This window comes from Capra hircus, chromosome 9 (genome assembly GCF_001704415.2).
Source record: "Capra hircus breed San Clemente chromosome 9, ASM170441v1, whole genome shotgun sequence".
Classification (NCBI taxonomy): domain Eukaryota; kingdom Metazoa; phylum Chordata; class Mammalia; order Artiodactyla; family Bovidae; genus Capra; species Capra hircus.
In genome coordinates this window covers 52,880,750-52,904,781 of record NC_030816.1, presented here as the reverse complement: position 1 = coordinate 52,904,781, position 24,032 = coordinate 52,880,750, and positions in this window count along the sequence as shown.

Below are 24,032 nucleotides of genomic sequence, written 5' to 3'. Positions count from 1 at the left end.
TCTTAATCATTGGTTTTGAATTATTTAATTATGGTATGCCATAGTGTAGTTTCCTCATGGTTATTTTACATGTAGCTCATTCATCTTGTTTGGAAAATTTTCAGCCACTATGTCTTAAAATAGTTTTACTTACCCCTTCTTCTGGGACTAATATTAGATATATTTTATGGAAATTGGAGTTAACCCACAGCTCAGTGATGTCTTGTTTAATTTTTAATTATTTTTTCTTTCTTTCTTATAGGTACTTTTGTTATTATTGTTATGTCTTCAAGTTTACTAATCGTCTTTGAGCACTCAGTTCAGTTCAGTTCAGTGGCTCAGTCGTGTCCGACTCTGTGCGACCCCATGAATTGCAGCACACCAGGCCTCCCTGTCCATCACCAACTCCCAGAGTTCACTCAGACTCAAATCCATTGAGTCAGTGATGCCATCCAGCCATCTCATCCTCTGTCATCCCCTTCTCCTCCTGCCCCCAATCCCTCCCAGCATCAGAGTCTTTTCCAGTGAGTCAACTCTTCGCATGAGGTGGCCAAAGTACTGGAGTTTCAGCTTTAGCATCATTCCTTCCAAAGAAATCCCAGGGCTGATCTCCTTCAGAATGGACTGGTTGGATCTCCTTGCAGTCCAAGGGACTCTCAAGAGTCTTCTCCAACACCACAGTTTAAAAGCATCAATTCTTTGGCACTTAGCTTTCTTCACAGGTCAGCTCTCACATCCATACATGAACACTGGAATAACCATAGCCTTGACTAGACAGACCTTTGTTGGCAAAGTAATGTCTCTGCTTTTAAATATGCTATCTAGGTTGGTCATAACTTTTCTTCCAAGGAGTAAGCGTCTTTTAATTTCATGGCTGCAGTCACCATCTACAGTGATTTTGAAGCCCCCCAAAATAAAGTCTGACACTGTTTCCACTGTTTCCCCATCTATTTCCCATGAAGTGATGGGACTGAGCTTTAAGCCAACTTTTCCACTCTTCACTTTCACTTTCATCAAGAGGCTTTTTAGTTCCTCTCCACTTTCTGCCATAAGGATGGTGTCATCTGCATATCTAAGGTTGTTGTTATTTCTCCCAGCAATCTTGATTCCAGCTTGTGCTTCTTTCAGCCCAACATTTCTCATGATGTACTCTACATATAAGTTAAATAAGCAGACTGACCTTATACTAATGCATATACATGGAATTTAGAAAGATGGTAACGATAACCCTGTATGCAAGATAGCAAAAAAGACACAGATGTATAGAACAGTCTTTTGGACTCTGTGGGAGAGGGAGAAGGTGGGATGATTTGGGAGAATGACATTGAAACCTGTGTAATATCATAAAAAAAAAGAAAAAAATCAGTAGCATCTCTGTTCTCTAACAACACAATTTTTAGAAAAATAAATAAAGGAATCAATCCCATTTATAATAGTATAAGAATTTCAAATGCATTGAAGTAAATTTAGCCTAGAATTCTACTCTGAAAATTGTAAGACACTGATGAACAAAATCAAAGAACAAATAAATAAATGGAGAGATACCCTGTGTTCATGGAGTGGAAGAAATGATGTTGTCAAAATGTTGATACTTAAATAAATCACCTATAAATTCGATGTAAACTCTATCAAGATTCCAATGATATTTTTAAACAGAAGTAGGAAAAAATTCCTAAAATTTGTATGGAACCATGAAAGATGCAGAATAGACAAAAAGGACCTGAGAAAGAGTAACAGAGTAGAAGGTATCACACTTCCTGATTTCAAGCTATACTACAAATCTATAATCATCAAAACTTTACGATACTGACACAAAAACAGAAAAATAGACCAGTGGAACAGAATAGGGAGCCCAGAAACAAGCCCAAGCATAGTCACTCAACTAAGATCAGACAAGGGAGCCAAGAACACTCAATGCAGAAAAGACAATGTCTTCAATAAATAGTATTGGGATAATTGAATAAATTTAAGTGAAAGGATGAAACTGGACCCATATCTTACACACTTATAAAAATTAACTCAACTTGAATCAAAGACTTAAATGCAATACTTGAAAACATGAAACTCTTTGAAGAAAATTCTAAAAAAAATACAGGAACAAAGCACACTGATATGAGTTTTGTCAATAATATTTTGAAATGATACAAAAAGCACAGGAAACAAATTCAAAAATAAACAAGCAAGACAACATCAAACCAAAAAGCAGAAACAATCAGCAAAGTGAGAAAACAGTGTACATAATGGGAGAAAAATATTTGCAACCCATGTAAATGATAAGCAATTATATCCAAAATATACAAACAACTCATATAATTCAGAAAAAAGATAGCCATTTCTCCAAAGAAGATGCACAAAAGAACAACACATACATAAATAGATGCTAATTATTGCAAGTTATTAGGAAAATGCAAATGAAAACCAAAATGAGATATCACCTCACACTATTAGAATATGAATTGTCAAAAAGACAAGAGATAACAAATGGTGCCTTGAATATAAAGAAAAGGACACTTGTGCACTGTGAGGAGCAGGGATTGTAAATTGGTACAACCACTAGGAAAAACATTATGGAAGGGCCTCAAATAATCAAACATAGAGCTATGATATGATCCAACAATTCTGCTTCCAGAAGTATATCCAAAGGGAATCAAAAACACTAATGAAAAGATATTGCAGCTCAGTTTATAATAGCCAGGACATGGAAACCACCTAGATGTCCATCAGCAGATGAATGGATAAGAAAGCTGTGGTACATATACACAATGGAGTATTACTCAGCCAGCAAAAAGAACACATTTGAATCAGTTCTAATGAGGTGGATGAAACTGGAGCTGATTATATAGAGTGAAGTAAGCCAGAAAGAAAAACACCAATACAGTATACCTAACGCATATATATGGAATTTAGAATGATGGTAATGATAACCCTGTATGTGAGACAGCCAAAGAGACACAGATGTATAGAACAGTTTTTTGGACTCTGTGGGAGAGGGAGAGGGAGATGGTGGGGTGATTTGGGAGAATGGCATTGAAACATGTATAATATCATATAAGAAATGAATTGCCAGTCTAGGTTCGATTCAGTATACAGGATGCTTGGGGCTGGTGCACTGGGATGACCCAGAGGGATGGTATGGGGAGGGAGGTGGGAGGGGAGTTCAGGATTGGGAACACGTGTACACCCGTGGCAGATTCATGTTGATGTGTGGCAAAACCAATACAATATTGTAAAGTAAAAAAAAAAATAATAATAATAATGATAAATAAAGCACCACCAAGGAAACTTCAAAAAAAAGAAAAGAAAAGATATCTACAACCCCATCTTCATAGCATCAGTGTTTACAATACCCAAGACAGGGAAACCTAAATGTCCATGGAAGGATAAAAGGATAATGAAGTTCTGGGAAATACATACAATGGAATATTCAACCTTAAAGAGCAAAGAAATGCAAACATTTGCTACCACATGGATAGAGGACGTTTAAGGCATTATGCTAAGCGAAATAAGGCAGAGAAAGACAAATACTGTATGATCTCACTTATATCCAAAATATGGAGGGAAAAAACACAATACTTGTAAAAAAGGTATTCGTAGTAATCATAGAGAGTGTTCCAGAAAACCTTCTACTACTGCTTTATTGACTATGCCAAAGCTTTTGACTGTGTGGATCACAGCAAACTGGAAAATTCATAAAGAGATGGGAACACCAGACCACCTTACCTGCCTCCTGAGAATTCTGTATGCAGATCACGAAGCAACAGTTAGAACCAGATAAGGAACAGATTGGTTCCAAATTGGGAAAAGAGTACATCGGGGCTGTATATTATCACCCTGCTTATTTAACTTGTATGCACACAGTACATCATGTGAAATGCTGAGCTGGATGAAGCACAATCTGGAATCAAGATTACTAGGAGAAATATCAATAAGCCTAGATGCGCAAATGATACCACTCTTATGGCACAAAGTGAAGAGAATCTAATGAGCCTCTTGAGGAAAGGGAAAGAGGAGAGTGAAAAAGCTGGCTTAGAACTCAACATTCAGAAGACTAAGATCATGACATCTGGTCCCATCACTTCACGGCAAATAGATGGGGAAACAATGGAAATAGTGACAGACTTTATTTTGGGGGCTTCAAAATCACTGCAGATGGTGAATGAAGCCATGAATAAAAGACACTTGCTCCTTGGGAGAAAAGCTATGACCAACCTAGACAGCATATCAAAAAGCAGAGACATTACTTCGCCAACAAAGGTTCAGCTAATCAAAGTTATGGTTTTTCCAGTAGTACGTATGGATGTGAGAGTTAGACCATAAAGAAAGCTGAGTGCCAAAGAATTGATGTTTTTGAACTGTGGAGTTGGAGAAGACTCTTGAGAGTCCCTTGGACTGAAAGGAGATCAAACCAGTCAATCCCAGAGGAAATCAGTTCTGACTATTCAGTAGAAGGACTGATGCTGAAGCTGAAATTCTGATACTTTGGCCACTTGATGCGAAGAACTGACTCATTGGAAAAGACCCTAATGCTGGGAAAGATTGAAGGCAGGAAGAGAAGGGGATGACAGAAGATAAGGTGGTTGGATGGCATCACCAACTCAATGGACATGAGTTTGAGCAAGCTCCAGGGGTTAGTGATGGACATGGAAGCCTGGCATGCTGCAGTTCATGGGGTTGGAAAGAGTTGGACATGACAGCAACTGAACTGACTGACTGTAAAAAAGAGCTCATAATTGTGGTTACCACAAGAGGCAGTTGGGAGGATAGAGAACAGAAGGGAACTGGTCAGAAAGTACAAACTTCCAGTTACAAGATAAGTACTAGGAATGTAATGTACAACAAGATAACTATAGCTAACACTGCTATATAATATATCAAAAAAATTGTGAAGATAGTAAATCTAAACAGTTCTCACACAAGAAAAGTGTTTCCCCTTTTGGCTTTCTTTTCTTTTTATTGTATTTAGGTGATGATAGCTGAAAAACTGTGATAATCATTTTACAATACATGTAAATCAAACTATAATGCTGTAGACTTAAATTTAGGCAATGATGTATGCCAACTGTTTCTCAATAAAACTGGAAAACAATGAAAGTATTTGGGTTAAAGTTAATACAATGTTTTAGAAAAACTGACAATGTTTAGGTAATTTAAGCCACAGGAAATAATTGTCTATTGGCAAAAAGTTATCTCTGCAAACAATTTATTTGAAGTGTTTTGCAATGGGCTTTAACAGTTTTAATTACTAAATCTATATTGGCAGATGGCTTCCCTGGTAGCTCAGAGGGTAAAGCGTCTGCCTGCAATGCAGGAGACCTGGGTTCAGTCCCTGGGTCAGGAAGATCCCCTGAAGAAGGAAATGACAACCCACTCCAGTACTCTTGCCTGGAAAATCCCATAGACAGAGAAGCCTGATAGACTACAGTCCATGGGATCGCAAAGAGTTGGACACGACTGAGCAACTTCACTTTCACTTTTCATATTGGCAAGGCTCATTTATTTGCTCATTAATTCAGGTTCTAGTTGGCCAGTGTATTACCTGCTCAGATATTCATCACTCTCTAGTTGGCCCAAGGACTACCTCCCATCTGCTATATAACTTGCTTTTGTTTGAGACTTAGGCTTAAGTACAACAGGCAGTGAGAGGATGTGGTCTTCTTTGGTGATCCCCACTTTCCTCTTCCTGAGCTTTTCTTCTGTGGGATTGGCCCCAGATCCAGGGTCAACCACCCATGAAAATGACAACTACCCACCTTTTTGGGACCAAACTGATGGAGACATAGCAGAATTTCCAGTGCAGAATAACAAGATAATTGTTGATCCCTGGAAATATATGGATCGACTAAGAATATATAAGATCCTTATAACAGAATCAAACAAATATTTTGCTTCATTTGGGAAAAACGATACAGGCAATGTGCTTTGGGCATTGACTTTATTTTATGGAAGGCTATTTAAATCAGGTATGTATATTTGAATTATTCCCTAGGAAAATTGCTTTTCTCTTTCTTTGATGCTAGAAGTGGCATTACAGCTAAACTATTTAAGTGTTACTATCTGAATACTCATGCATTCAGTCAATATAACCAATGCAGTCAATATAACAGTTTATCTTTAACTATTCAGGCTTTCATATTACCTAGTCAAATACTTCTTTTGAATAGTAAAGTTATTTGTCACACCGTTGCTTTACATTTCATAGACTTCCTGGTTTAAACATAAATTCCTGCAGCTTTTAAAATAAATTCCTGTAAACTGTAAACAAAAAAGCTTATTGTTTGAAGAAGAAATGTCCGCTTCTAGATGAAAAAATAAACCTTGTTTTTTAAAAGCCTGAGAGGTTTCTCAGATAAATGTGACACTATAAATAACTCTGTTTCATGGGGTGAGATTTTTATAGGAAATAAGACAAAATTTCTTTTAGCTATGAAATCCAGGATGAGGTTTCACACAAACTAAGGTAAGGAATATATTTTCCCTTAAAAGCCTGGGCTTTGCCTCATAAATATTAGTAGAAAGAGTAATAAGATATGGCCCTCACTGCACAGTCTCTTTCTTGTTAGTTGTTAGGTTCAGGCAGGAAAAAAGGGCTGAAAACAGGGAGGAACTGGTCCAGAATGCAGCACTCTCTACCTGCACTTAAACAAGTAGGATGGGGAGTCACGTGTGATGCTCAAAACTCAGTATCCTCTCTGAGAAAGGGAGAAAGCTTCTCTCTTTTCTGCCTCAATTGGAGTGAATTTCTCCATCTGTATTGTGCTCTCACTACTTCTTCAATCAATTATCTTATTAATTACTGAGATTCTGTAACTGAATCAGCTTCCCATTCTCATGAAATGCTTTTTTTAATATAAATTTATTTATTTTAATTGAAGGTTAATTACTTTACAATATTGTATTGGTTTAGAATGTGGTGCCTTCATATAGAAAAAAAAAAAAAGAAACTTCTGCACATTTGAATTATTGCAATGAAGTCTTGATTTATTTAGGAAGAAAAGAAGGACCCACAGAGACTGCTTTGTGAAACACTCTGCAGGTCCAGCTTAGTCAAGAAGGAGTTGGTAAAGAAAATAAATATGGTATAAAGAAAATAACAAAGAAAAAAAACAGAAAAAAAATGCAAGGAAGGGTCTGTACAGGTTGGAATTTCTAAGAAGCTTTGAGTTCTCAAAGTGAATGAAATGCTGTTCATATGAATACATCATATCATTAGCAGGAATAACCCTCTTCTTACTCTTTGGAAGGGAGCGTATGAGTCTTTTTCTTTCTTATGACTTTCTATTCAAGGTTTAACTCTTTTCACCTGCCCTGTTTACTCTGTCGATAGATTTTCAGAGCCTCCCAATAGTTCACAGTGTGCTTATGAGTCTGGAGTCTCTAACTGCATATCTATCAACAGTGGCTGGGGAGGTAAGTGTTGCATTTCACCATGCTTCTTTACTGATCTGTGGTTGTGGGCCTTGCTACCTCTGCTTTTCTATGGGAAGGCTAAGTTGGGTTAAATCTTGATATTTCCTTTGTAAACATATACAATTTTCTGTGCAATCTCCCAGGAGATGATTAATTTAAAAAAAAAAAACATGAATGATAACTCTGCTATGGCGACATCTAAACTAATGATGTATAGTACACTGTCATTTTGTGTCAGAGATGTGGGCATGTGCTCAGTTGTGTCCACCTCTTTGAGACCTCATGGACTGTAGCCCACCAGGCTTCTCTGTCCAAGCAAAACTACTGGAGTGGATTTCCATTTCCTACTCTAGGGGATCTTCCTGACCCAGGGACTGGACCCCCATCTCTTGCCATCTCCTGCATTGGCAGGTGGATCCTTTACCACTGTAACACCTGGGATACCATTGTTCATTTTAGATATATACTAAAGAAGAAAATGATACTTTAATTACCTAGTATTTCAAATTTTCTATTGCATATTCCACCCACTCCTAGTTCCTTCTACAACTAGCTACCATTTATTTCACATTTACACATTCCCAAACCTCACTTTAGCCATGTAGAGAGATTTAATTCAACTTTTTCTATGATCTTAAATTAATATTCTCATAATACAGATAATCAAGCAGAAGCTGAGAGAGGTTGAGTAATTTGCTTATCACAAAGCTAGTAATAGAAAGTCTAAATTTATTCATCTTTTCTCTCAATTCATTTCCTTAATCACTTAAGTTTTCCTCCCTAAACCCCTAATTTGAAAAAACAGCAAGAATTTAATAATGATTTATTATTTTCAATTGCAAAACATTTCATGCCTTAAAGACCAATTTCACTGTAGGGGACACCTAGCATATCTGCTCCTTCTGATTGGTTTATGCAGAAATATACCTTCATTAGGTACAAAGTTCAGAAAAGTGAATTTAAAATGTACCTTTCAAAATAAAGATTGTACTTGGCAGTGAACAAAATTCTTCTAGTTCAAAGTAAAGTTTATACCTAGAATCATCCCCTCAAAGGTGAAAATTAAGGCTAAAAGTAGAAATAAGTGAAATGAGGTCAACTAGTACACCAGGTTTCATCTAATGAGAGAATGGCTTGTCATCAAAAGGCTTGAAAATATTCCTTGAAATACCTATCTATCAATTGTGTCTTCTCCCTTATGTTTTGTATCACCAGTATCTGGCTTCTGCTTGACATCTAGATTAACAATCAAAATAGTTCTCTTATTGTCAAGCAGGAATGTGGAAGGATGTGCTTCATTAGCAGAAGGTGTGGAGTCATGCCTGAGACCAGAGCCTGGCTGAGGCATAGGCCGAAGCATAGCCCTGGCCTGGGAACTGCCAGAATCCTGGTAGACAAAATGAACCGAGGAATCAAGTAGATAAATAGTCCAAAAACAGAATGTACTAGAGTGAGGACTTGGTTGAAATGAATTAGCATCAAGAACCAGAAGAAAGTCAAACTGAAAATAAGAAAATGTATTCAAGGTTGTTTGGGAAGAGATTTGGTTGGGATTTAGAACCATCCTTAAGAGAGCTGAGATAGAACAAGATGGTTCTATCAAAATCTCTTCCTCAGTCTAGGCAAAGAATCTCCACAAATATCATCTACATATATACCCAAACTGAAGTAAATATTTTCCTGAGCCAAATCTGATTATTTGCTTCCTATGTAAGGGGTAAATAAATACAGGACATAAATAATTTGGAACTGGATTGAACTAAGTAGATTCATATACAACGTTCTGTATTCAGAATGTGCCGCTAATGGAAACTTTCCTGACTGAGATTAATCCTAAATTCTCATAATCATATGCATTTCCTAGAGGCAACAAATTCAACATGATACTTTGGAGATAAAGAAGAGAAGTTATATAGATTAAGCATTAGTCATTTGGTTAACTCCTACTTTGTATAGACAGTTAATGGCTCCAGATATTTTCATCCTGTTTTTCTACAGGCATTAACTACTATGTGGTTATTATGTATTTCCTTGCTGCAATTGAATCTGAGTTTTTGGGAAATTTGCCATATGAGGTAGAGTTACTATCTCGAAAAGAGTACAGATCTAACTTCTGTTATTCAGTTGAGGAATGTCGTGCAGCCTATCCACAAGCTATGGATATAACCAACAGGTTTTATAAGGTAAAAGAATGTAATGATATTTTTATGAATGGAGTGAATGAAAACACTGAATGAAGTTCTTCTGTTGGGATTTATGATTGAAAAATAAATTAAACTTCACATTTATATGCATTTGAAATTATGTTAGAGCTTCGTCCCTTCCCCCTCTAATTCTTTTGCTTAGTATCCTGAAGTGATCCTAGTTAATAGCAAATTGGCATAATTGTATTTATAAAAACATTTTCAATAGAATACATGTAATAATCACCAAATTATGTTTGCCTCTGCAAACAGAACAGCATAAATCTTTTTACAAAGCAAACAAAGTTAAATGATATCTTTAAGTGTTAAAATCTATTCTGAAAATAAATTTCATTTGTGAACAATCAGCTAGATGAGTATGTCACAATGTTCTTTTTCAGGAATTCATGATACTGGTAATTAAAGGTATTTTAATTTACTTTAAAATCTTTTATTGACCTAAATCTTATTCATTCTACAGTATCTACAATCCAGAAAGATAGTTTCCACTACCAGTGGTATTCCTCAGTATGACACAGATGAGGACACAGTGATCTTTAAGATGTGGGCGGCCCATCAAGCTGCCGTTGATGTGGCAAAACCGAAGTTCAGGGATGTGTAAGAGAATTGCTTTATCTGATGCAGTTAAACTGTTTTTTTCTCTGGCATAGTAAAAAATAATGTTTAAGTTTTGGTTGCCTCAAATGTTCATTGCTCATATTTTCTATAATATCAGGAAATAGATTTTCCAATTTTATTTGCAGTTCATCTAAGAGTCACATATCAGTTATATATCTTGAATGTAGCTTTCCTTAGTTTATACTTGTCGGTTCACTCTTTCAATGATGTCTCCTTCATTTGAAAATTTTTCAGTGTAGACCAATTTCTCAATTTTTTTTTCCTTTACTATTTAATTCTTTTTCTGGTTGAAAAAAAAGAAACCTACCCAGTGATCGTCAATGGATTGGGTTTTGTTTGTTTGTTTGTTTGTTTTTGTATGTTTCTCTGTGTGTGTAGAGTCCTATTTATTAATAGTTCAGCACTAACTGTGATGTTTCTTCTCTCAGCTCTACAATGTTATCAAAGACTCTTCTCATCATGTCAACATTAGAGCAATACCTCTCAAAATCAATCATTGCCTTGAGTCTTCCCTTCTTATTAGGAACTTGGGCTACCATCATCAAATACTATAAATTAGTTGTTTTATATCACAGAAATTTATTTTCTCACAATTCTGGAGGCTGCAAGTTCAGAACTAGGGTGCCAGCATGGTCAACTTCAGCTGAGGGCCTTTTATCTGTCTTGCAGATGACTGCCCTCTTGCATCATGGCATCCGTGTCTTCACATGGAGAAGAGAGAGAGAGAAAATCTGCACTCTAGTCTCTCTTCCTCTTTAGTATGAACTTCAACACGTAAATTTTCAGACTATCATATCTTTTTTCTTACTTTGAAGAAGATTTTGAAGTTATAATTTCTCAGTATTGTTGTCCACTCTGACATCTTAGAATGTGTTTTTAATATTTTATTCAGTTTTTATGGTTGTTTCCTGCAAGAGAGAATTGAGCATGCCATTTAAGTCTTTAAATTAAATGAACTCAAGAGAAACCATCTGTTGTTTGTTTGTCCCCTGGCTTTTGCCCCTGTTATATCCTATTCAAGAAGGTGATTTGATTACTGTGGTAAATTTCTAGTCCACTTCTTATTTCCTAGGAATTAGGAGCAATTATGTAAACATATACACACAATAAACATGAGTCAATTATGTATGTTGTTGAAGAATTTTCAGAAATTGCTATTAGGTAACCTTCTATGTCTTATGCTGGCTCGTAGTATCCAGTCCCTGAACTGTGTTTGTGGAAAACAAGTGACATTAGACATTAGTGGCACAGAAATTAGATATAGGAGAAACACAATGAGAAAGCACCAAGAGTAAATCTAGTGGAAGTAAGAGTTGGTTAAGATGCTACAATTTTTTTAAGTTGTGATTCAAAGTTTTGCCGTCTCTGTTGCTATGTAACAGATTCTTCCCTGGTGGCTCAGAAGGTAAAACATCTGCCTGTAATGCAGGAGATACGGGTTTGCCCACTAGGTTGGGAAGATCCCCTGGAGAAGGAAATGGCAACCCACTCCAGTACCCTTGCCTGGAAAATCCCACGGAGGAAGGAGCTGGTAGGCTACAGTCCTTGGGGTAGCAAAGACTCGAACATTACTGAGTGACTTCACTTTCACTTAGATTCTTCAGCTAATATAGACACAATGTAGAAGATAGTGTGAGGATTAATTACAATATACTGAAACTGTAGGTTTGGTTCAGTCAACTATTTAATAAAGAGCATAAAATTCCTAAGGAACATGGGAGAAAAGACACATTTAGAGTTTAATTTGTGTTTAAATGAAGTATTTTGTAACTCATGCCGCTAACTTTGCGTCCTTCTTTAGCTCATTCTATTCTTCTGAAACTGAACGAGACTTCACCATGGACTTTCTACTGACCATAGAATTAGTTGAGGCAGTGTTATATCGCCCATACTTTGAAAGTTCAGCAGAATTGCTAGTGGGATTCCCACACAGACTACTCACAGATCAGGATCGCAATGTTCTCACGAGTAACTTCAGCAGACGGGAAAAAGCGCTGATGACTGTAGCAAAACTCATTACAAAAATAAATAAAAGCACAGGTATGATTATGAGTTATACTATCCATGAAGCCTAAATGAACCAAAGTCATTTGAAAATTAAATATATTTAATGATCCTTTCAACAAGAATGATTGAATACCTGCTATATTATAGATATATTGAGTAATATTATGATATTTACAGAAAACTACCCTTGCAGGATCTCACATATCATGTAGCTTCTGCAATAGTGACAGTTTTAAAATCAACACTTTTATATGTCTCTTCTTAAAATTCTTATTGCTACCCCCAAAATATCCTGAGTTCTTGCTTAGGATTCAAAATTGCTAGTCTGTGAAAATCTGGCTCATTATTGTTGTGTCATTCTCCCCAGTGTAAAGTGTGCTCATCCACCAAGACAGAGAATATAATAAGAAACAGAACACACACACACACACGCACACATACCCCCAGCCCGTACGCACCCGGCCCGCACACGCCACACACCACACACCACACACCACACACTCCCCCCGCTCCCCCATACACACACACACACTGCATTGTCCTTGGCCTGGCTGTGGCTGTCTCCCCTAAAAAAAAAAAAAGAAAAGAAACAGAGATGGTTGGTGTGCAAGTAGGAAGACTGGGTGCAGAGAGACAGTTATATAAAATTTTTGAGCATCAATTAAATAATGGATATTAAGCTTTCTGTCTTCACACATCATTTTATTTGTTGTCCTTAGGTATGGTATGAAATACATAGCATTGTTTACATTTGTGAAGAAAAAGTTCATATGACATTAAATAACATGTCCAAAATGATATAGTTTGTAAGTAGCTGAAGCAAACTTAAACTATACATTGTTTAAATTCAGTTTTTGAGGTTTTTGTTTTTCTTACTATCTAATATAACCTGTGTTGAAAATACAAAAGTTCTGATGAACTAATGAATCTTACACATCTAAATCTCAATCGTTTAGAATTAGAACTGTGGAGTCTCTTCAGTTCCAGCCCATTTCTTCATGGATTAATCCTAAGAATCAGGGAAGCTAAGTTGCATATTTCACTTAGTTTTAGTGACAGTTGGACAGCAACCAGGTCTCCTTCCTCGGAGGAAAGGTTCACTCTAGAAACAAAGATTACAAACAAGAGTAAGAAAGGAGTTATGATGAGTCTCAACAATTTGTGCTTAATTTATTCCATAAGATATTGTGGCTATTACATTGTGTGAGAATTTTTTAAATACATCTCATTCTCAAATAAGGGAAACAGCTCATCATTTATTATATAAGCTGCCAAACAAGCACAAGGAGAAATAGCCCTTCTTTGATGCTGTTAGATTGTCCAACACAATGCATTTCCCTGTATCCTTTGACAAGCCTAATGATCAGACAGTGTTACTAATATGTTACAAATCCTGTAATTAGAATTTTTATCTTGTTTTGTATATTTTTGGATTTCAAAGTTGTTTTCATAATTTTATAACTGGAAACATCAATGTTTCTATTTTCACAGGAGGTTTATTATTAACAATTTGGAAGAAGCTCATGACTTCAAAATTTGCTCGGGCTATGGGACGTTTCTTCATTAAAAGGCTACTCTTAATACAAATTGAGTAGCCTAAATTTATGCTATTATGTGTAGATTAGTTTAATTCCATGAATAAAAGCAATCAAATGTTATAATGACTGTGAAAAGTTTGTTGTTCTTATTCTCCAGCTTCATCTTTGTATTTTCAAAGTTATCAGCCAATAATCCCCCCTGCAACCCTCCCCTCAGAATTGAGCTACATACCTGGTTGAAGCTAATTAGTTTCATAGAATACCTGAGTTACACATGAATATATCAGTATCTGTGCCAAAAACAGGTTACACTATTGATATTTAAGATTTTAATACTCATTCATAGATTGCCAGGTAAACAGGGAAAATTCTCCTCTAAAAGATTATGCTTATAAGATAGAACTTTGGGCATTGGAGAGACATTTTAAGCAATTTATATTCTAGGACTGAACTCCAAGTACATTGCCATATGAGCACATTTTTCAATTCACGTAATGAATGAGGCTGCTGTTTTAGTGCCTGAGCACATGGAGAAATCATTTCACCATCAAGTAGAAAATTTCTGAGCTACTCTAGTGTATGACCCAGTTCCCCCCTCAGTCAGTCTCTCCAATCAGGGAGCTTCCATAAGCCTCTTATCCTTCTCCATCAGAGGGCAGACAGACTGAAAACCACAGTCACAGAAAACTAACCAATCTGATCACATGGACCACAACCTTGTCTTACTCAGTGAAACTATGAGCCATGCCATGTAGGCCACACAAGACGGACAGCTCACTGTGGAGACTTCTGAAAACACGTGGTCCACTGGAGAAGTAAATGGCAAACCAGTTCAGTATTTTTCCCTTGAGAACCCCAAGAACAGTATGAAAAGGTAAAAAGATAGGACACTGAAAGATGAACTCCCAAGGTCAGTACATGCCAAATATGTTATTGGAGATCAGGGGAGAAATAACTCCAGAAAGAATAAAGAGAAAGATTCAAAGCAAAAACAACACCCAGCTGTGGATGTGACTGGTGATGGAAGTAAAGTCCAATGCTGTAAAGGGCAATATCACATAGGAATCTGGAACGTTAAGTCCATGAATCAAGACAAATGGGAAGTGGTCAAACAAGATGGCAAGATTGAACATTGACATTTTGGGAATCAGCGAACTAAAATGGACTAGAATGGGTGAATTTAACTCAGATGGCCATTATATCTACTACTGTGGGCAAAAATCTCTTAGACCAAGTGGAGTAGCCATCATGGTCAACAAAAGAGTCTGAAATACAGTACTTGGATGCAATCTCACAAATGACAGAACATCTCTTGTTTGTTTCCAAGGCAAACCATTAAGTATCACAGTAATCCAAGTCTATGCCCCAACCAGTAATGCTGAAGTCACTGGAATTGAATGGTTCTATGAAGATCTACAAGACCTTGTAGGACTAATACCCACCAAAAATGTTCATTTCATTATAGGAGACAAGAATGCAAAAGTAAGAAATCAAGAAATACCTGGAGTAACAGGCAAATTTGGCCTTGGAGTACAGAAAGAATAAGGGCAAAGGCTAATAGAGTTTTGCCAAGAGAATGCACTGGTCATAGCAAACACCCTCTTTCAGCAACACAAGAGAAGGCTACACATGGACATCACCAGATGGTCAATACTGAAATCAGATTGATTATATTCTTTGCAGCCAAAGGTGGAGAAGCTCCATACAGTCAGCAAAAACAAGACTGAGAGCTGACTGTGGCTCAGATCATGAAATCTCTATTGCTGAATTCAGACTTAAGTTGGAGAATGTAGGGAAAACCACTAGACCACTCAGATATGACCTAAATCAAATCCCTTATGATTATACAGTGGAAGTGAGAAATAGATTCAAAGGATTACATCTGATAGACAGAGTGCCTGAAGAGCTATGGATGGAAGTTCATGACGTTATATAGGAGACAGGAATCAAGACCATCCCCAAGAAAAAGTAATGCAAAAAGGCAAAATGTTCATCTGAGGAGGTCTTACAAATAGCTGTGAAAAGAAGAGAAGTGAAAGGCAAAGGTGAAAAGGAAGGATATACCCATTTGAATGCAGACTTCCAAAGAATAACAAGGAGAGATAAGAAAGCCTTCTTCAGTGATCAATGCAAAGAAATAGAGAAAAAGAACAGAATGGGAAAGACTAGAGATCTCTTCAAGAATATTAGCGATACCAAGGGAACATTTCCTGCAAAGATGGGCACAATAAAGGACAGTAAGGGTATGGACCTAACACAAGCAGAAGATATTAAAAAGAGTTGGCAAGAGTACACAGAAAAAGTATACAAAAATGATCTTCATGACCCAGATAATCACAATCGTGTGATCACTCACCTAGACCCAGACGTCCTGGAATGTGAAGTCAAGTGGACCTTAGGAAGCATCACTATGAACAAAGATATTGGAAGTGATGGAATTTCAGTTGAGATATTTCGAATCCTAAAAGATGATGCTGTGAAAGTGCTACACTCAATATGCCAGCAAATCTGGAAAACTCAGCAGTGTTCACAGGACTGGAAAAGGTTAGATTTCATTCCAATTCCAAAGAAAGGCAATGCCAAAGAATGCACAGTTCCACTCATCGCACACACTAGTAAAGTAATGCTCAGAATTCTCCAAGCCAGGCTTCAACAGTACATGAACCATGAAATTCCAAAAGTTCACTCTGGATTTAAAAAAGGCAGAGGAACCAGAGATCAAATTGCCAAAGAATGCACAATTCCACTCATCTCACACACTAGTAAAGTAATGCTCAGGATTCTCCAAGCCAAGCTTCAACAGTACATGAACCATGAAACTCCAAAAGTTCACTCTGGATTTAGAAAAGGCAGAGGAACCAGAGATCTAATTGCCAACATCCATTGGATCATCAAAAAACCAAGAGAGTTCCAGAAAAACATCTATTCCTGCTTTACTGAATATGCCAAAGCCTGGGACTGTGTGGAATACAACAAACTGGAAAATTCTTAAAGAGAAAGAAACACCAGACCACCTGACCTGCCTCGTGAGAAACCTGTGTGCAGGTCAAGAAGCAACAGTTAGACTGGACACGGAACAATAGACTGGTTTCAAATGCAAAAAGGAGTACATCAAAGCTGTATATTGTCACCCTGATTATCAAACGTATATGCAGAATACATCATGTGAAACTGTGCTGGATGAAGCACAAGCTGGAATCAAGATTGCAGGAAGAAATATCAAACCTCAATATGGAGATGAAAACACGCTTATGGTAGAAAGTGAAGAACTAAAGAGCCTCTTGATGAAAGTGAAAGAGGAGAGTGGAAAAAGTTGGCTTAAAAATCAGCATTCGGAAAACTAAGATCATGGCATCTGGTCCCATCACTTCATGGCAAATAGACGGGGAAAGAGTGGAAACTGGCAGACTATTTTCTTTGGCTCCAAAGTCACTGCAGATGGTGACTGAAGCCATGAAATTAAAAGATGCTTGCTCCTTGGAAGAAAAGCTACGGCCGATTTAGCATATTAAAAAGCAGAGACATTACTTTGCCAACAAAGGTCCAGCTAGTCAAAGCTATGGTTTTTCCAGTAGTCATGTATGGATGTGAGATTTGGACAGTAAAGAAAGCTGAGTGCCGAAGAATTGATGCTTTTGAACTGTGGTGTTGGAGAAGACTCTTGAGCGTCCCTTGGTCTGAAAGGAGATCAAACCAGTCCGTCCTGGAGGAAATCAGTCCTGAATATTCATTGGAAGGACTGATGCTGAAGCTGAAGCTCCAATACTTTGGCCACCTGATGTGAAGAACTGACTCATTGGAAAAGACCCTGATGCTGGGAAGGACTGAAGGCAGGGGGAGAAGGGGCAACAGAGGATGAGATGATTAGATGGCATCACCAACTCAATGGACCTGAGTTGAATAATATCTTGGAGTTGATGATGGACATTGAGGCTGGTGTGCTGCAGTCCATGGAGTTGCAAAGAGTTGGACACAACTGAGCAAAGGAATAGGGCTTCCTTGGTGGCAAATGAATTGAACTGAACTAATCCTGGGAAGTCTGAATGCAGAAGGAGAAGGGAATGACAGAGGATGAGATGGTGATGGCATCACCTACTCAATAGACATGGCTTTGAGTAAACTCTGGGAGTTGGTGATGGATAGGGAGGCTTGGATGGCACCCCAATCCAGTACTCTTGCCTGGAAAATCCCATGTATGGAGGAGCCTGGTAGGCTGCAGTCCATGAGGTAACTAAGAGTCAGACACGACTGAGCGACCTCCCTTTCACTTTTCACTTACATGCACTGGAGAAGGAAATGGCAACCCACGCCAGTATCTTGCCTGGAGAATCCCATCTGTGGGGTCACACAGAGTAGGACACGACTGAAATGACTTAGCAGCTGAGCAGCAGGGAGACTTGGTGTGCTGCAGTCCGTAGGGTCACAAAAAGTTAGACATTACTGAGCAGCTGAACTAAACTGAACTCTAGTGTAAACTAAACAAAACTAAAATTTTCCTTTTAAATATAATCTTTGTTATAATTGGAGCCCCTAAATGAAAAGTGCACATATTAAAAATGAGTAAAAATTATCTGAAACTCACCATATTTAAATCACTGCTTATGGCACTAATCAAACTATGTAGGCTAATTATCTTCTGGTGTTTCTGACCACCTGTCATCCTTTTCCCAATATTGTGTCACTGTTTAATTTCCCCTCAAAACCCAGTATTCCTTAACTACCTCTCAACCAAAATGGTCCCCTATGAAAATAAATGATGTTTTATATTATCCGTTGTTCCCCATGAGAAGGACATATTAAGCAAAAGCCACTTTTTGAAAGTCAAAAATAGGTTTATCAATGTCTCAATACAAGTGATATATCTTCACATAAAAAGAAAACTAATAACTGAGGTGACAAAATGTATCAAACCCTAAAAACACCCAAAATCACCGAAACAAATGAGATAGAAGAAAAAGGTGGAAGTATCACACTTTCTAGTTTAAAGCTATAAACTGAAATCAGTATTGGCCACAGTACTGGAAAGGGACAGTTTTCATTCCGATCCCAAAGAAGGTCATTGCCAAAGAATGTTCAAACTACCATATAATCATACTCATTTCACGTGCGAGCAAGTCAGTGCTCAAAATCCTTCAAGATAGGCTTCAACAGTATGTGAACTGAGAACTTGCAGATGTATAAGCTGTGTTTACAAAAGACATGAACCAGAGGTAAATTGCCAGCATCCACCGGATCATGAGAAAAGCAAGGGAATTCCAGAAAAACATCTGCCTCTTCTTCATTGACTACACTAAAGCCTTTGATTGTGTGGATCACAACAACATGTGGAAAATTCTTAAAGAGATAGGAATACCAGATAACCTTAGCTGTCTCCTGACAAACCTATATGCAAGACAAGAAGCATCAGTTAGAACCAGACTTGGAACAACAAACTTGTTCAAAATTGGTAAGACAGTTTGACAAGGCTGTCTATTGTCACCCTGCTTATTTAACTTCTATGCAGAGTGTATCATGCGAAATGCCGACCTGGATGACACACAAGCTGGAATCAAGATTGCCAAGAGAAATGTCAATAACTTCAGATATGCAGATAATACTATACAAATGGCAGAAAGTGAAGAGGATCTAAAGAGCCCTTGATGAGGGTGAAAGAGAAGAGTGAAAAAGCTATCTTAAAACTCCACATTAGAAAAACTCATGGCAACCAGTCCCATCACTTCATGGCAAATAGATGAGGAAACAGTGGAAGCAGTGGCAGGATTTCCTTGGTCTCCAAAGTCATGGCAGATAGTAACTGAAGCCATGAAATTAAAAGACCCTTGCTCTTTGGCAGGAAAGCTATGATAAACCTAGACTGTGTATTCAAAAAGCAAAGACATCACTTTGCCAACATAGGTTTGTTTAGTCAAAGCTGTGGTTTTTTCCAGTAGTCATGTATGGATGTGAGAGTTGTATCGTAGAGAAGGCTAAGTGCCAAAGAATTGATGCTTTCTAACAGTGATTCTGGAGAAGACTCTTGAGAGTCCTTTGGACATCAAGATCAAACCAGTCAATGCTAAAGGAAACCAACCCTGATTATTCATTGGAAGGACTGATGCTGAAGTTTCAAGCTCTAATACTTTCACCACCTGATGCAAAAAGTCAAATCACTGGAAAAGATCCTGATGCTAGGAAAGATTGAGAAGAGGAAAGGGGGACAACAGAGGATGAGATGGTTGGATGTCATCATGGACTCAATGGACCTGACTTCCAGCAAACTTTGAGAGATAGTGAAGAACAGGGAAGCCTACAGGTCATAGGGTTCAGGGTCAGACAGGACTTCACAACTGAAAATAACAACAAACCAAAAATGTATGGTATTGCCATACAAATAGGCACATCAGTCAGTCAGTCAGTTCAGTCACTCAATCTGTGTCCGACTCTTTGTGACCCCATGAATCCCAGCATGCCAGGCCTCCCTGTCCATCACCAACTCCCGGAGTTCACTCAAACTCAAATCCATCGAGTCAATGATGCCATCCAGCCATCTCATCCTCGGTCGACCCTTCTTCTCCTCCCCCCAATCCCTCCAGCATCAAAGTCTTTTCCAATGAGTCAACTCTTCGCATGAGGTGTCCAAAGTACCAGAGTTTCAGCTTTACCATCATTCTTTCCAAAGAAATTCCAGGGTTGATCTCCTTCAGAATAGACTGGTTGGATCTCCTTGTAGTCCAAGGGACTCTCAAGAGTCTTCTCCAACACCACAGTTCAAAAGCATCAATTCTTCAGCGTTCAGCCTTCTTCACAGTCCAATTCTCACATCCATAGATGACTACTGGAAAAACCATAGCCTTGACTAGACGGACCAGAGTTGGCAAAGTAACGTCTCTGCTTTTGAATATGCTATCTAGGTTGGTCATAACTTTTCTTCCAAGGAGTAAGTGTCTTTTAATTTCATGGCTGCAATCACCATGTGCAGTGATTTTGGAGCCAAAAAAAATAAAGTCTGACACTGTTTCCACTGTTTCTCCATCTATTTCCCATGGAGTGATGGGACCAGATGCCATGATCTTCATTTTCTGAATGTTGAGCTTTAAGCCAACTTTTTCACTCTCCTCTTTCACTTTCATCAAGAGGCTTTTTAGTTCCTCTTCACTTTCTGCCATAAGGGTGGTGTCTCATCTGCATATCTGAGGTTATTGATATTTCTCCCAGCAATCTTGATTCCAGCTTGTGTTTCTTCCAGTCCAGTGTTTCTCGTGATGTACTCTGCATAGAAGTTAAAGAAGCAGGGTGACAACATACAGCCTTGACGTACTCCTTTTCCTATTTGGAACCAGTCTGTTGTTCCATGTCCAGTTCTAACTGTTGCTTCCTGACCTGCATAAATGTTTCTCAAGAGGCAGGTCAGGTGGTCTGGTATTCCCATCTTTTTCAGAATTCCCCACAGTATATTGTGATCCACACAGTCAAAGGCTTTGGCATAGTCAAGAAAGCAGAAATAAATGTTTTTCTGGAACTCTCTTGCTTTTTCCATGATCCAGCGAGTGTTGGCAATTTGGTCTCTGGTTCCTCTGCCTTTTCTAAAACCAGCTTGAACATCAGGAAGTTCACGTTTCACGTATTGCTGAAGCCTAGCTTGGAGAATTTTGAGCATTACTTTACTAGTGTGTGAGATGAGTGCAATTGTGTGGTAGTTTGAGCATTCTTTTGCATTGCCTTTCTTTGGGATTAGAATGAAAACTGACCTTTTCCAGTCCTGTGGCCACTACTGAGTTTTCCAAATTTGCTGGCATATTGAGTGCACCACTTTCACAGCATCATTTTCAGGATTTGAAACAGCTCCACTGGAATTCCATCACCTCCACTAGCTTTGTTCGTTGTGATGCTTTCTAAGGCCCACTTGACTTCACATTCCAAGATGGTTCTAGATGAGTGATCACACCATCATGATTATCCAGGTCGTGAAGATCCTTTTTATACAGTTATTCTATGTATTCTTGCCATCTCTTCTTAATATCTTCTGCTTCTGTTAGGTCCATACCATTTCTGTCCTTTATTGAGCCCATCTTTGCATGAAATGTTCCCTTGGTATCTCTAATTTTCTTGAAGAGATCTCTAGTCTTTCCCATTCTGTTGTTTTCCTCTATTTCTTTGCATTGATCGCTGAAGAAGGCTTTCTTATCTCTTCTTTGTAACTCTGCATTGAGATGCTTATATCTTTCCTTTTCTCCTTAGCTTTTCGCTTCTCTTCTTTTCACAGCTATTTGTAAGGCCTCCCCAGACAGCCATTTTGCTTTTTTGCATTTCTTTTCCATGGGGATGGTCTTGATCCCTGTCTCCTGTACAATGTCATGAACCTCATTCCATAGTTCATCAGGCACTCTATCAGATCTAGGCCCTTAAATCTATTTCTCACTTCCACTGTATAATCATAAGGGATTTGATTTAGGTCATACCTGAATGGTCTAGCGGTTTTCCCTGCTTTCTTCAATTTAAGCCTGAATTTGGCAATAAGGAATTCATGATCCAAGCCACAGTCAGTTCCTGGTCTTGTTTTTGTGACTGTATAGAGCTTCTCCATCTTTTGCTGCAGAGAATATAATCAAACTGATTCCGGTGTTGACCATCTGGTGATGTCCATGTGTAGAGTCTTCTCTTGTGTTGTTGGAAGAGAGTGTTTGCTATGACCAGTGCATTATCTTGGCAAAACTTTATTAGCCTTTGCCCTGCTTCATTCTGTGTTCCAAGGCCAAATTTGCCTGTTACTCCAGGTGTTTCTTGACTTCCTACGTTTTCATTCCAGTCCCCTATAATGAAAAGGACATCTTTTGGGGGTGTTAATTCTAAAAGGTCTTGTAGGTCTTCATAGAACCGTTCAACTTCAGCTTCTTCAGCATTACTGGTTGGGGCATAGACTTGGATTACTGTGATATTGAATGGTTTGCCTTGGAAACGAACAGAGATCATTCTGTCACTTTTGAGATTGAATCCAAGTACTGTCTTTTGGACTCTTTTGTTGACCATGATGGCTACTCCATTTCTTCTAAGGGATTCCTGCCCACAGTAGTAGATATAGTGGTCATCTGAGTTAAATTCTCCCATTCCAGTCCATTTTAGTTCAATGATTCCTAGAATGTCGACGTTCACTCTTGCCATTTCCTGTATGACCACTTCCAATTTGCCTTGATTCGTAGACCTGACATTCCAGGTTCCTCTGTAATATTGCTCTTTACAGCATCAAACCTTGCTTCTATTACCAGTCACATCCACAGCTGGGTATTGTTTTTGCTTTGGCTCCATCCCTTCATTCTTTCTGGATTTGTTTCTCCACTGACCTCCAGTAGCACAATGGACACCTACTGACCTGGGGAGTACCTCTTTCAGTATCCTATCATTTTGTCTTTTCATACTGTTCATGGCGTTCTCAAGGCAAGAATACTGAAGTGGTTTGCCATTCCCTTCTCCAGTGGACCACATTCTATCAGATCTCTCCACCATGACCTGCCTGTCCTGGGTGGCCCCACATGGCATGGTTTAGTTTCATTGAGTTAGACAAGGCTGTGGTCCTAGTGTGATTAGATTGACTAGATTTCTGTGAGTATGGTTTCAGTGTGTCTGCCCTCTGATGCCCTCTTGCAACACCCACCATTTTACTTGGGTTTCTCTTACCTTGGGCATTGGGTATCTCTTCACGGCTGCTCCAGCAAAGCACAGCTGCTGCTCCTTACCTTTTATCTCCTCTTGCCGCCCTTCCTGACCTTCAGCGTGGGATGGCTCCTCTAGGCCCTCCTGCGCCCAGCAGCCACCACTCCTTGGATGTGGGATTGTTCCTCCCGGCCACTTCCCCGGCCTCGGGCATGGGTTTGCTACTCCCAGTCACCGCCTTGGCCTCGGGTGCAGCTCCTGGCCTCAGACGTGGGGTAGCTCCTCTCGGCCCTTCCTGCGCTATTGAAGCCTGGCACTCTAGGCCACTGTCCATGACCTCAGACGTGGAGTAGCTTAATGCAAATAAATAGAGAGCCAGAAATAAGCCCAAACATATACAGTCAATTAATTTGCAACAAAGGAGGCAAGAGTTACATGGGGAAAGGGCAGTTCTTTTAATACCTGGTGTTGGGAAAACTGAAGACTCATGTACTTAAAAAAAAAACAAACCCAGACTGGATGACTATCTTACAATATAAGATACTTTTGCATTGGCTCCATCCCTTCATTCTTTCTGGAGTTATTTCTCCACTGATCTCCAGTAACATATTGGGAACCTACTGACCTGGGGAGTTCCTCTTTCAGTATCCTA